Source organism: Trichoplusia ni, assembly GCF_003590095.1.
Source record: "Trichoplusia ni isolate ovarian cell line Hi5 chromosome 1 unlocalized genomic scaffold, tn1 tig00000607_group0, whole genome shotgun sequence".
Taxonomy (NCBI): domain Eukaryota; kingdom Metazoa; phylum Arthropoda; class Insecta; order Lepidoptera; family Noctuidae; genus Trichoplusia; species Trichoplusia ni.
Window position 1 is genome coordinate 7,242 of NW_020799566.1, and position 13,884 is coordinate 21,125.

Consider the following 13,884-nt stretch of genomic DNA (forward strand, 5'->3'; position numbering starts at 1 on the left):
CAAGATTAAGATCTTTTTAAGATGACAATAAAATAAAAAAGACTAGCGAACACCATTTATTGTTAGTATTACTGACACTTCAGGAGAAAATGTGAGGATGGGAAATCATGTTGGTGGAAATGTTTAGGCTATGACCCCTTGGAGAATTCAGTATAAAAATATCTAAGTTAGTGATTGTGAGAACTTCTGTTTATCGTAGTCCATAAGATACAAATGTAAGATTATACCTGATAAGACTAACTCTGAATAGAGAATGTCCATGATGTCTGCTTTAGATAAAAAAAAAACAATTGGATCTTAGACTAAACCTGTCTAGTCCTTCGAACAGATTTCCAAAACATATTGAAATCGTATATTTCTTTTTATCACATGATTAAAAAGTACGGAAGATTAAAAGCACTTAAAATGATGAAATGTAGTGGGGGCTGGTAATATCACTTGCTCATTTTATCACCTTTAATTTATTTATTTATTTATTTATTTATTTATTTATTTATCATTTATGTACACAGACCAATAAAAGTATCACAAATATAGAAAGAGGTGTACAAAGGTACTGCTTATTTCTTTGAGAAATCTCTTCCAGCAGACCTGCGAAAGGATAAATAAGTTAGAAAAATAGACAATAGTGTACAAGCATTGGAAAAACAGAAAGAGGTGAATATGACAAATACAATTTTAACAAAAGAAGAAAAGATAATAAAAAGAGACAAACTGAAATAAGATTACAATTACATAAATAAATACATATATACAATATAAATATGACACAACAGAAATTAAGATGACAGGTAGTGATCCTTTACTTGTCTCTTAAATATGGAAATAGATGAAGAATTCCGTATGTCAGGCGGCAGAGAGTTCCATAATCGAACTGCGTGCACGGTGAAGGAGTAGGAGTAGAAGTCCGTGCTGTGGGGATGGAACTTGAGGAGGGTTTTGAGGTGGGATCGGCACGGAGCGTCGCGAGGCTTGACGTATGAGAAACGCTCTCGTAGATACGATGGGTAATGTGGATTATGAAGGATGTTAAAAAGGAGACATAATATCCGAGTGTTCCGGCGAAGGCGGATAGGAAGCCACTTGAGATCCTTGCGAAAGTTGGAGACGTGGTCGTACTTACGTAGCCCGAAAACAAAACGTATGCACAAGTTTTGCAAGCGCTCAAGCTTGTTTAATAGCTCCTCAGTAGCGTCTAAAAAGCAGGCATCAGCGTAATCAATAATCGGCTGAATCAGGGCTTGAGCCAGCGAAATTTTACATTTCAAGGGAAGGAAAAACTGGAGGCTCTTAAGCGAGTGGAAGGAGTGATACACTTTGCGGCTAACCTCGTTAATATGAGATCGCCACGAAAGGTTCGAGTCGATTATAACGCCTAGGTCTTTGGCTGTGTCGGAGTATGGGATAGCTATACCGTCGAGGTATAAAATAGGGATGCAATGGGCGTCGAGTAAACTACGCTGATGTCGACTGCCGATGATTAATGCCTGAGTCTTATCTGGGTTCAGTCGTAGTCCGAAGGACTTCGCCCATGAACTAATGCGGACTAAGTCAAGGTTTATGGCAGATATAGCAGCATCAGCATCAGCTAGTGCGAAATGCCGATACACTTGCAAATCGTCTGCGTAAAGATGGAAGTTAGAAGTAATTGAACGTGTGCAAGAGTTAATGAAGATAGAAAATAATAGAGGAGAGAGGACGCCACCCTGGGGCACCCCCGCAACGAGATTACACCAATCAGAAAAAGAATCATCATGGCGAACGCACTGCGAACGGCCCCGAAGATAGGAGGAGAACCAATCTACGGAAGAGGAAGAAAAGTTGAGAGATTGTAGTACACCCAAGAGTACATCATAGTCCACTGAATTAAATGCGCTACTGAAGTCGAGGAGAACAAGTACTGAATAAGTACACCTTCGTTTTTTTGTTTACGAGAGAAAAGAAAAAGGACCTATCCAACCCTATTGTAGTCACAATCATATTCTCCATCATAAATGATATTATATTCTGATTCTGATCCAGAATATTTCCTTTATTAAGTCGCAAAAATAAAATTCTCTCATAGCTTACCATTAAAAATCAACAAATCATCACCCCGTGGAACCTTAAGGACATACTTATGAAAATTTATTAATCTTTGCAAGAATTTTTACAGAAGCTCTCGACGAAAATGATAGAATATAAAAGTATGCATGAATGTAATACGGAGTCACGTACGAAGTCTTAAGAACACCATTATGCGTCATCTTGCTAATGTCCGCCATTATTCCGTATACCTTTTTACTCTTTTCTGCTGTAATAAGAAACAAATGGAACTTGTAATTTTGTTCCAGCTTGTAGCAATAAGGTACATTTGGTGATTATTTTTTGTTTAATTATACAATATCCGTGTCTGTTTGACCGCATGTTTGATTGGATTTTTTTTATAATAGATTCATAGCCAGCCTTTTCCATTTCCCAAAAATATTGTTGTTTTTTTCCTATTCTGCACTTAATATGTTTTTTAAGAGTTGCAAAAGTGAGAGGCCGTTTATAGTGATTTGCTGATCTGCTCTCATTAAGGCGACAGTTTTTCTAATTAAGCTCTCAATATAAGATTATTTTACGATGTGATTAAATAACCACCACAAAAAAATCAGTCAAATCCGCAATATAGAAAATTCTACAAAAATATTGTGGACCCACTTGTGGACCTGAACAGACGGGTTCATTTAATGGTTCTTACAAACGAAGGTCCATAAAGATCTGGTACATCCAAAGCTCTTAGTTTGAACTTACAAAATACATTTTAATTTTTACTTTAGAATCAAGAGGACAATTTTCATTTTGTAGAAACTTAATGAAGGAAGAGAGGATATTTTCTTGAGGCTTGACTGACAATTTAACGTTTTGAAAGGGAAATTTTGCTTTTAAATGTTGGACAGGTATTTGGACGAAATAGAATATATTTAACTGACCTGCGAATGATGGTTCTAATGAAATATAGTAAGTAGGTAAAGGAATAATTTTGTTAACGAAACGACTCCCGCAGTAAGGGATTTATACCTTGTATCTAGGGGGTTTCACAAACATTCAATTCATATATACAGGGACTCAGGACTCAGGGCAAGTATTCGTCAATCACAAGACGCACTCAGTGGGTTTTGCGTATCTGTATAGCAAAAACTTTCAAGAATACTTGACTTCAAGAAAAAATTGAAATAGATAAAATTCACTTAAATTGAGGTTAAGCAGAAAACTAATTGTGATGGTTACAAATACGTTTTTGCAGCCTCATTGTTGCGAGTTTAACCTATACTGAACCGGTTTTCAATATTTACATCAAATGTCCAATATTAACAAAATCTGCTCAAAACCATTTTCAATATTCCAAACGAAATAAAGTACTTCTTGTTGTTGGGTTAAATATTGACTGTTTAACCTTGTATTATATAGGGTCAAACCCATTACAAAACGTACCAAAAAAGGGTTCAGAGCCAGAATTTTCCTACACACATATTGTTTTATGTAACTAGTCTAAATTTTGTTAGAAAAGGGGTCAGCTAAATCCTAAACAATCCCTCTTTTGTGTAACGTCTAATTCATGCCTTTTTGTACGGTATTTTTACATACTGTTGACAGAAAAACGTAATATATTATAATGTCAACTTTGATTCTGATTTAGGTAGTTTCCGCAGTTTAAGTTTCACATCAACATCTTTAGGATAAAATCAAATTTATATAGTTTTTTTAGGGTTTTTTCGTACTCTTGGTAACTATTGGTATTAGTTCTAAATTTAATAAAAGATACAGTTAAATAGGTTTGATAATATGAACAATAAAATTAATTTGTTGGAATTAGCTAAAAATCAAAATGCTTTCAGGATATAATTTACAGTCTCCACCATTTTCTATTTGTTTAAATTATATGATAACTTCTTAAACATGGCTATCAATACTTTTGGGTACTAAATATACATAATTATACTAAACATCGCCTATAACAAGATTGTAGATACATTAAGAAATCATTCAAATATAAAGAACCTAATTTTTTATTGCTTACTACATCTGTCTTTTAAAATATAAACTTTATTTCTTACATATTAAAGACAAATCTCCTTTAAATCACCTTTAACATATGACTACATCAGCATACACCACTCAAAATACTTCAATCACAGTCTCTATTACCAACACACCTTTATTCCATTTACAAAAAAACAGCTGAAAACGACAGCCGCCGAAACGAAACGAACTCTTTGTAATATTTCACGACAAAAAACTTTTTTCTCTTATTTATTGCCTGACCAGAAACGTAAAGAGTTTGAAATCGAAACGAAAGGTTTTAGAAGTTATGGTGATTGGATATTGATAAAAGTTGTTCCTTATTTCTTTAGGTAAAGTTTTTTTAATAGAAACTGTTTGGAAAAAGTTTTTCATTTAATTTTTTTTCTATCTTCGAAATGAGAATTTTTGATGCAAAATAATTAAAAGAGAAATAAGTTTTCAACTTCGTATTTATCATTGGTAACGTATTGAGTAACTTCACTAGATTTTAATGAAAAAAATCATAATTTTTGAAAGTATTTTTTATTTGTTTTCTTCTAATACTTTGTAGGAGTATTTTATCCTCAATAGTTGCGAAGAATAAATATTGTGAAAAAACCTAATCATCTATATATTTGTAACTTACGTAAAATTATAGGTACCTATAGTTAAATAACTTTACCGTTTTTGTGATTGAAACTTTTTTTAATTTTTTGCAGTTTGATCCTTGTGTCGCTTGACACTAAGATATCTTTGTATTTATTTGGTGTGCGATAATGCAAGGCAATTCATCACGCACGTACCTGACTCGCTACAGTCGATTCTGTGTCTACACATAAATGTGGCATGTATTAGGCTGGGGAGACGTGCCATTTAACCGCAACCATCTTGCTTGTACTAACACTGATTGTAGTCTAGATTTGTTGCTCAACTGTAATGAGTACAGTGAGAAACAAAAGTAAGTTAACATGATTTGAAATTGTACCATACTCTTCTTTTTTTATGAAAAGTATTACAATAACGAAAATTTGGGCAAAATATTTACGTCCTAGTCGTAAGATATGAAAATTTAAGGAGCTTCTGGAACTCTAAGGTTTTCGCTTTCTGACAATAACTGATCAAGCTCAGTCATCATCAAGCAAAGCCAGGTAAGAATACATTCAAGTGGCAGTCGGAGTCCACGCCGAGGGCTCCATTAAAATAAGACAAATACAAACATTTTTTTAACAAAAAGCCATAAATCAAATTGATTACCGTACCAATGCAGTTGGCAACAGAAATACATGTATAAAGAATACACCTTAACAGCTACGGTTCGTAGGATACTGTCTGGTGACAGACGGACAGACAGCAGAGCGTAACTAATAAAGAAACCCTTAATACCAACGAAGGTGTATCTACACATACTCGTACATAAATAAACAGATCGTGTATTTCCTGACTCACCTTTCTTAAAAGCTAGGAACAAGAGTAACAGATAAACAAAAAAAAACAGTTTCTTAAATAAAAAATGACCAGCTCTTTCTTTTCGAAGTATTTACGCCTCTCCCAAGCAAATATACTTTTTAATGAAGCAAATTAACTGTCTTGATTTACCTTGAGACTGCGAAATTTAAATAAATACCGGAATGTAGGAAAATATTTTTAACCCTTCTTTCAATTGGCTTTGTTTCTGTTCATTCCCTTAGGATCTAATTTAGCATTTTAAGATGACAATAACAGTTTTTTTTATACTTTTATTGGTATAATATACTTCCTAAGGGAATAGCAAAAATTTTTGGAAGCTTATTGAATTTGTCACTAAATAGTTTAAATAATAAAATAGCTCATTTTAACGATAATATTTATGACAAACTTTTTTATTATGCCTTCGTTGCGCTTCATGTCAACTACCTAGTTTCAAACTAGATGGCGCTGTAGCGTGAAAGCGCTTTATCGACGATGCTGCTGGCAATTTGACTCCGAAATTATTCAAGCGATTCCTGGTAAAAGAATCAGTGAGAAATACCAGTGATCCATACTATCCATCATATAACTTATCCATAAATAATTGTCCAAATAACATAACTTAAAGTTCTTATTACACTATTATATTTATAATAAACTCAAGCCTCATTCAATTAAAGGAAGACAAACAACGAAATACATTTTTGTCCCCTTTCTACAATTTTTATTCAATGATTTGGGCACTAATTTGGTATTTCTTCATGTTTTGTGAGAGCTGTCAACGATTAATTCAGTGTTTGTTCATTTGAAAGCCTTTATTATGAACTCAATTGAAAATTGGTTCATTAATTTTGTGTATTCTTACAGTAGTAGAGTTTTTTATGTACCATTTGCATGTTGATCAATGCCATAAGATTACTGAACTTGTTCTTAGCCACACTATTCAGGGTTGACGCTGAGGTTATACTGGTCCTTGCGTCTGCAGGTAGCATGTCATCATTATTCCCCTGTCTTTATCCCAATTTTTATTTATAGTCGGCGCAACATGTTTTCTTCATCCATATCTTTATATCAAAAGATACCCAATTTTTTTTCAGCCGTTTCGGAAAAAAAACCGCCGCAAATGGAATGGTATGTAAATTTTCGATATAGATCGTCTAAAAAAATAATAATTGATAAATTTTTCCATTCCCCAAAACCATAATACCACTAAATTTTAACACGAAATTTGTACAAATAGAATCATCACTATTTATGCAATACTTCCCTCCCACGTAATAATTTCACGCGTTCACAATACAAACACATACAAACTCTATAGCAATTTGAATGCAAATTACATTTTGTTAAACTCATTTATTATTACACCGTAACTTAATACATTTATCTACCAATTCCAGTGGGGTTATGAGCTACAAATCCAGTTGTAAACTATGGTATTCTATGTTTTTTGTTCGCTTTTGACATTATTGCTATCATATACCTTTATGTAGTAAGAAAAGTGACTTTGTTGTTTGGGCATTTTCGTTTCAAAAATACAAAAAAAAATATCGTTACAGGTAAGGAGCCCCCAAACAAAATTATTGGTGTTATAAGTTTGATGTGTTTGTCTGTCTGTTTTGGGAAAGTTTAATAATTATAATAAAAACGCAGCAGATGATATATTTCTGCTTACGCTATAACATAAAATAGAAAAATCCAATTGCATCCATCCAAAAATTTTGTTTGCAGTTACAAAATTTTCAGGTCAATATTCCGAGTCACACTTTATTTAATGAAGATGGCACTAGCACCATGAGAATTAAGTTGGCAATGCTATTAACCCCTAAAACCTGCACTCCCACCCACACAAATCCAGGTTTTCAACAGCTAAGCCGCCACATAAGGTTTTAACAGGGTATAATTTCAAAAGCAATTTTGTTAAGCCTAGAATTTGTACTTTGATTACTGTCTAGGGTCATAAACTTAATTAACGCGGTTACTAGGTTTAGGTTTCACGAAAAGCCGCCACCCATGGGATGTAAATTAACTTTGTAGTTATTCTATTTGTATTAATAATGACATTATATTTAACCCTAGAAAGATAATCATATTGTGACGTACGTTAAAGATAATCATGCGTAAAATTGACGCATGTGTTTTATCGGTCTGTATATCGAGGTTTATTTATTAATTTGAATAGATATTAAGTTTTATTATATTTACACTTACATACTAATAATAAATTCAACAAACTATTTATTTATGTTTATTTATTTATTAAAAAAAAAACAAAAACTCAAAATTTCTTCTATAAAGTAACAAAACTTTTAAACATTCTCTCTTTTACAAAAATAAACTTATTTTGTACTTTAAAAACAGTCATGTTGTATTATAAAATAAGTAATTAGCTTAACTTATACATAATAGAAACAAATTATACTTATTAGTCAGTCAGAAACAACTTTGGCACATATCAATATTATGCTCTCGACAAATAACTTTTTTGCATTTTTTGCACGATGCATTTGCCTTTCGCCTTATTTTAGAGGGGCAGTAAGTACAGTAAGTACGTTTTTTCGTTACTGGCTCTTCAGTACTGTCATCTGATGTACCAGGCACTTCATTTGGCAAAATATTAGAGATATTATCGCGCAAATATCTCTTCAAAGTAGGAGCTTCTAAACGCTTACGCATAAACGATGACGTCAGGCTCATGTAAAGGTTTCTCATAAATTTTTTGCGACTTTGAACCTTTTCTCCCTTGCTACTGACATTATGGCTGTATATAATAAAAGAATTTATGCAGGCAATGTTTATCATTCCGTACAATAATGCCATAGGCCACCTATTCGTCTTCCTACTGCAGGTCATCACAGAACACATTTGGTCTAGCGTGTCCACTCCGCCTTTAGTTTGATTATAATACATAACCATTTGCGGTTTACCGGTACTTTCGTTGATAGAAGCATCCTCATCACAAGATGATAATAAGTATACCATCTTAGCTGGCTTCGGTTTATATGAGACGAGAGTAAGGGGTCCGTCAAAACAAAACATCGATGTTCCCACTGGCCTGGAGCGACTGTTTTTCAGTACTTCCGGTATCTCGCGTTTGTTTGATCGCACGGTTCCCACAATGGTTAACTTATACGGTTCTTGTAGTAAGTTTTTTGCCAAAGGGATTGAGGTGAACCAATTGTCACACGTAATATTACGACAACTACCGTGCACAGGCTTTGATAACTCCTTCACGTAGTATTCACCGAGTGGTACTCCGTTGGTCTGTGTTCCTCTTCCCAAATAAGGCATTCCATTTATCATATACTTTGTACCACTGTCACACATCATGAGGATTTTTATTCCATACTTACTTGGCTTGTTTGGGATATACATCCTAAACGGACACCGTCCTCTAAAACCAAGTAACTGTTCATCTATGGTCAAATGAGCCCCTGGAGTGTAATTTTGTATGCACTGATGGATAAAGAGATCCCATATTTTTTCTAACAGGAGTAAATACATCGTTTTCTCGAAGTGTGGGCCGTATACTTTTGTCATCCATTCTAAGACATCGTATCAAAAAATCAAAACGATCACGACTCATTACAGAGACGTACACCATTGACAAAGATCGATCAAAGAGGTCATCTGTGGACATGTGGTTATCTTTTCTCACTGCTGTCATTACCAGAATACCAAAGAAAGCATAGATTTCATCTTCATTCGTGTCACGAAATGTAGCACCTGTCATAGATTCCCGACGTTTCAATGATATCTCAGCATTTGTCCATTTTACAATTTCCGAAATTATCTCATCAGTAAAAAATAGTTTGAAGCATAAAAGTGGGTCATATATATTGCGGCACATACGCGTCGGACCTCTTTGAGATCTGACAATGTTCAGTGCAGAGACTCGGCTACGCCTCGTGGACTTTGAAGTTGACCAACAATGTTTATTCTTACCTCTAATAGTCCTCTGTGGCAAGGTCAAGATTTTGTTAGAAGCCAATGAAGAACCTGGTTGTTCAATAACATTTTGTTCGTCTAATATTTCACTACCGCTTGACGTTGGCTGCACTTCATGTACCTCATCTATAAACGCTTCTTCTGTATCGCTCTGGACGTCATCTTCACTTACGTGATCTGATATTTCACTGTCAGAATCCTCACCAACAAGCTCGTCATCGCTTTGCAGAAGAGCAGAGAGGATATGCTCATCGTCTAAAGAACTACCCATTTTATTATATATTAGTCACGATATCTATAACAAGAAAATATATATATAATAAGTTATCACGTAAGTAGAACATGAAATAACAATATAATTATCGTATGAGTTAAATCTTAAAAGTCACGTAAAAGATAATCATGCGTCATTTTGACTCACGCGGTCGTTATAGTTCAAAATCAGTGACACTTACCGCATTGACAAGCACGCCTCACGGGAGCTCCAAGCGGCGACTGAGATGTCCTAAACGCACAGCGACGGATTCGCGCTATTTAGAAAGAGAGAGCAATATTTCAAGAATGCATGCGTCAATTTTACGCAGACTATCTTTCTAGGGTTAAATAACATTGTTAAAGCGAGGGCACTCAATAAAAATTTCAGACCTCCTTTTTGGCGCTTTATTAATAGTTTTCAAATCATCTGTTTATAATTTCAAATAATCATCATCATCATCCTAGCCTTTTTTCAAACTATAATGGCCTTGGCTTCCAGTCCAACCAGTTGCAGCTAAGAATCAGTATTTTTTTCTATTAACATATAATTTTATTTTAACACATTTTCAAATGTGAATATAAGGTAGTTAAATGAAAAAATGTAATAGTAATTACATGAAATAATAAACAACATCATAAACTTATACATGTATATTGCAAATAAAATAAACAAACGAAATGTCTCCAAACAGTATGATAATTAAGGCTTTACAGTAATCTTTGTTTCCATCTCCTTAATAAACCCTTACGTAAGACAAAATTACATTAATGGCAGTTACTTTGTGTACGCATTGACGTTTAATCACGTCCCATAAAAAGGGATCAAGGAACATCCAAGGGCTTAAACTCATTGAAATCTACTCATCAATTTTGAGATCAAGATTTTGGTAATGACTGCAATTTACTTTAGAAAGGTGTGACTAATATTGTTGTTATCTTTGGTAAAGCTTTGGTATATTATTAGATGAGGTAGATATAAAAGATATCTAGAAATAATTCTTAATATCTTACTAGCTTACTACCTGAGGTACCGCTGTCCGATTGCCACAAGGCTGTATCTCATGAACTGTTTACACCTTTAATTTCACTCAAACGATCGAGTTTAATCAACGATTCATAACTTTGTTTGGTGAGATATAATTTTTAAAACAGATAAAATAAGACAAAACCAGTAAATTTGAGCCTCAACTTCAAATTTCTTTATTATTGTTTTGGTAGTCTTTTGCTCATTTCTAAGGAGCCCTCAGTATCGTAAGTCCGACTCGAACTTGACCAGCTTTTAAAGTTTTGTTTCTCTTTCACTCTTTTACATAGCTTCAATCATATATCTAGTAGTCAAAAAACAGTCAAGAAAAAGCAGAAGGCAGTAGTCGCAGTATTTTACTGTATTCTACATATGATGCCACAGTAAAACGAGTTTTATGACCATGGATATAAAGATTTTAATCTACCTACATCGTCTATCTTCATAATTTGAATAATAATGTTATTGCGTATAAAGTCGGAGGTTAATGGTAACAGATTACGAGGATCGTAAAAATTACATGTCTTACGAAGTATTGTTCATAACCCACTGTTTTAGGAGATAATGTCATAGTAAAATGACAAAATAAAAGCTAACATTAGAAGCGTAGTCAGGACTACTGGCACTTCATCAGTCTTATGTGAGGGATGGGCTATTAAATAAATAAAATAATAAAAATGTTTTATTGACACCAAAAACCTTTTACATTTCTTAGAAGTAAATAATTAATCTAAATAGTTAATCAAAGGTCTAACAAATGGAGTAAACCCTGACTCCTAAACTAGGTAATCCTGTGACTTAGGAGTCAGTGTTCTGCTGTCGCTAAGATACCAAAAACCTTCCTTATAGTGTGTTCTTATAATATGCAATTAATAGTCTACGATCAACAGGTTTCAATACTAGAATTTAAATTTTAAATTTTAAAACATGAAAGAGAAAAAGCTATTAAATTTTAAAAATAAAAGAAATTAGAAATTGTTTATGTGGGGATGGTATGTATGAAAGTAAGTGAGTAAATGTATGTGGGGTGTGTGAATGTGTGTGTGTGAGTGTGTGAGCGTGTCTGTAAGTGTAATGCGGACGTGATAATCTTGGTCAAGAGAAAGGTGCTTTATTGTTGTAATTGTGTAGCTAAACAAATCGAAAAGCAACAGTACGGTAAGTATGTCCACCTACTGAGGACGGTGAATCAATTCCTCTGTTTGGGCGTAGTTCAGTTCTTGTAGCCAATCTTGTACTTTAATCTTCACCTCATGATAATTAAGGTCATTTATTTGGAGAATTTTGCAAATTCGTTTATATATAAAAGAACTGATAGTGTAAAACTGGCGTCCAGCGAATGCGGTTCTGTGGCTTATTACTGGACACATAACTTTCCCTTTGCGTCCGCTTGATGTTGGTGGGGGAATTTGTCTATGTTTTTCTGAGAATGGTTCGAAGCACAAAGAGCTGTCTCACTGTGAGTAATTTACAGTCAACATATAACTGTGAGGTGGGAAATCTGTACGGGTCTACCAAGCATTACTTTAAGCACAGCTCTTTGTGCTCGTTCCAACTCAATAAACTTAGTCTTGGCGGCCCCTCCCCACACCGGGATGCAATAAGTGATAACGGACTGACATAGTGATAGATAAAACCATTTTAGAATTTTAGTATCAGCACAATATCTAAGAGTTTTAAAAATATAAATAAGTTTCCTAGCTTTCGAGATAGTATTGTCTATTTGATTGTACCATTTCAGTCCGTCATCAATCACTACACCCAGGTACTTTGTGTGGGTGACACGGGTAAGAGACACGCAAGAACACGAACTGGGATCGGGACATGTGTGTGCCGTAATCTTAAATGCGGTTGGTGGCTTTGTTCTGGAGCTCAAGGAGAATGGGATATAATTAGTTTTAGTCAAGTTAAGGGTTAATAGGTTAAGTTGCAACCATTTCACTACTGTTTTTAAAGATTGTTCCGCATTGGTCTTCACTTCGCTCCAAGTGTTACCGTAGACCACGATCGCAGTATCGTCAGCGTAAGTGAAGATTCTCGATTTATGTAGGGCAGCGTGCAAAGGTCATTTATATAAATCTGAAACAATGTAGGTCCAATCACGCTGCCTTGCGGAACTCCGTATGTAACAGTTTCCTCATCACTTATGTGTGTATTGATCTTCACAGCTAGTTTTCTATTCTGAAGATAACTTTTAAAAAGTTCCAGTGGTTTGCCACGAATTCCTATAGACTCCAATTTAAGGAGAAGGGTGGGACAGAGACTGTGTCAAACGCTTTCGTTAAATCTAGGAAGATACAAGCGCATTTTTGTTGTTCGTCGAGTTTGGTAGCAACAAACTGAGTTAGGTCAATAACTGGCGTCTTCACAAGAAACTCCTTTTTTGAATCCATATTGGTTTGTTGCTATAATATTGAATTTGTTAAGGTAATTTACTAATTGGCTATTTATTAACTTTTCCATGACTTTAGATATTGCCGAGAGGACTGAAATGGGTCTATAATTGTTGACACAGTCTCTGGTCCCGCTCTTGTGTATGGGATAAACTAAAGCCTTCTTAAAAGGTTCTGGGAATATTCCTTTTGCTATGGAGATGTTGATAATATGTGTAATTATTGGTACAAGAGCATTCCGACAAATTTTCAACAGGGTGGATGATATTCCATCCCAGCCAGTGGCACTATCCTGTCTTAAGTTCATGATAGTGGATTCCACCTCGGAGTCATCTACATCAAGAATTACAAAGGAGTTGGTGAAAGTATTTGAGATGGTAAACGGGTGTGAGGTAGTAGGGATATTAGAAGCTAGATCAGCCCCAATCGTGGCAAAGAAGTGACATATGCTGTTAATTGCTAAATGAGGGTTAGATTTGGTATTCCAATAGTTCGGTAGGCGGTGAACTTATCTTTTTGGTATTGGTGATGTCTTTTATTTTATTCCATAATGTTTTAGGGTTGTGTTTGGCTTTTTCCAACTCAGATTTCTCATATAATGTTTTTAGTTTCCTTAGAAGGCTATTGCAGTAATTACGGTATCGTTTGTAAGTAATTTGGACAGTTTGGTTATCTGGTGATTTTCGAGCTTTTTTGTGAAGTCTATCGCGGTGTCGAATACACCTTAGTAGACCGGGTGTAATCCATGGTTTTATGTTTCGCTCTTTTTTAGGGACATTAATCATTTTA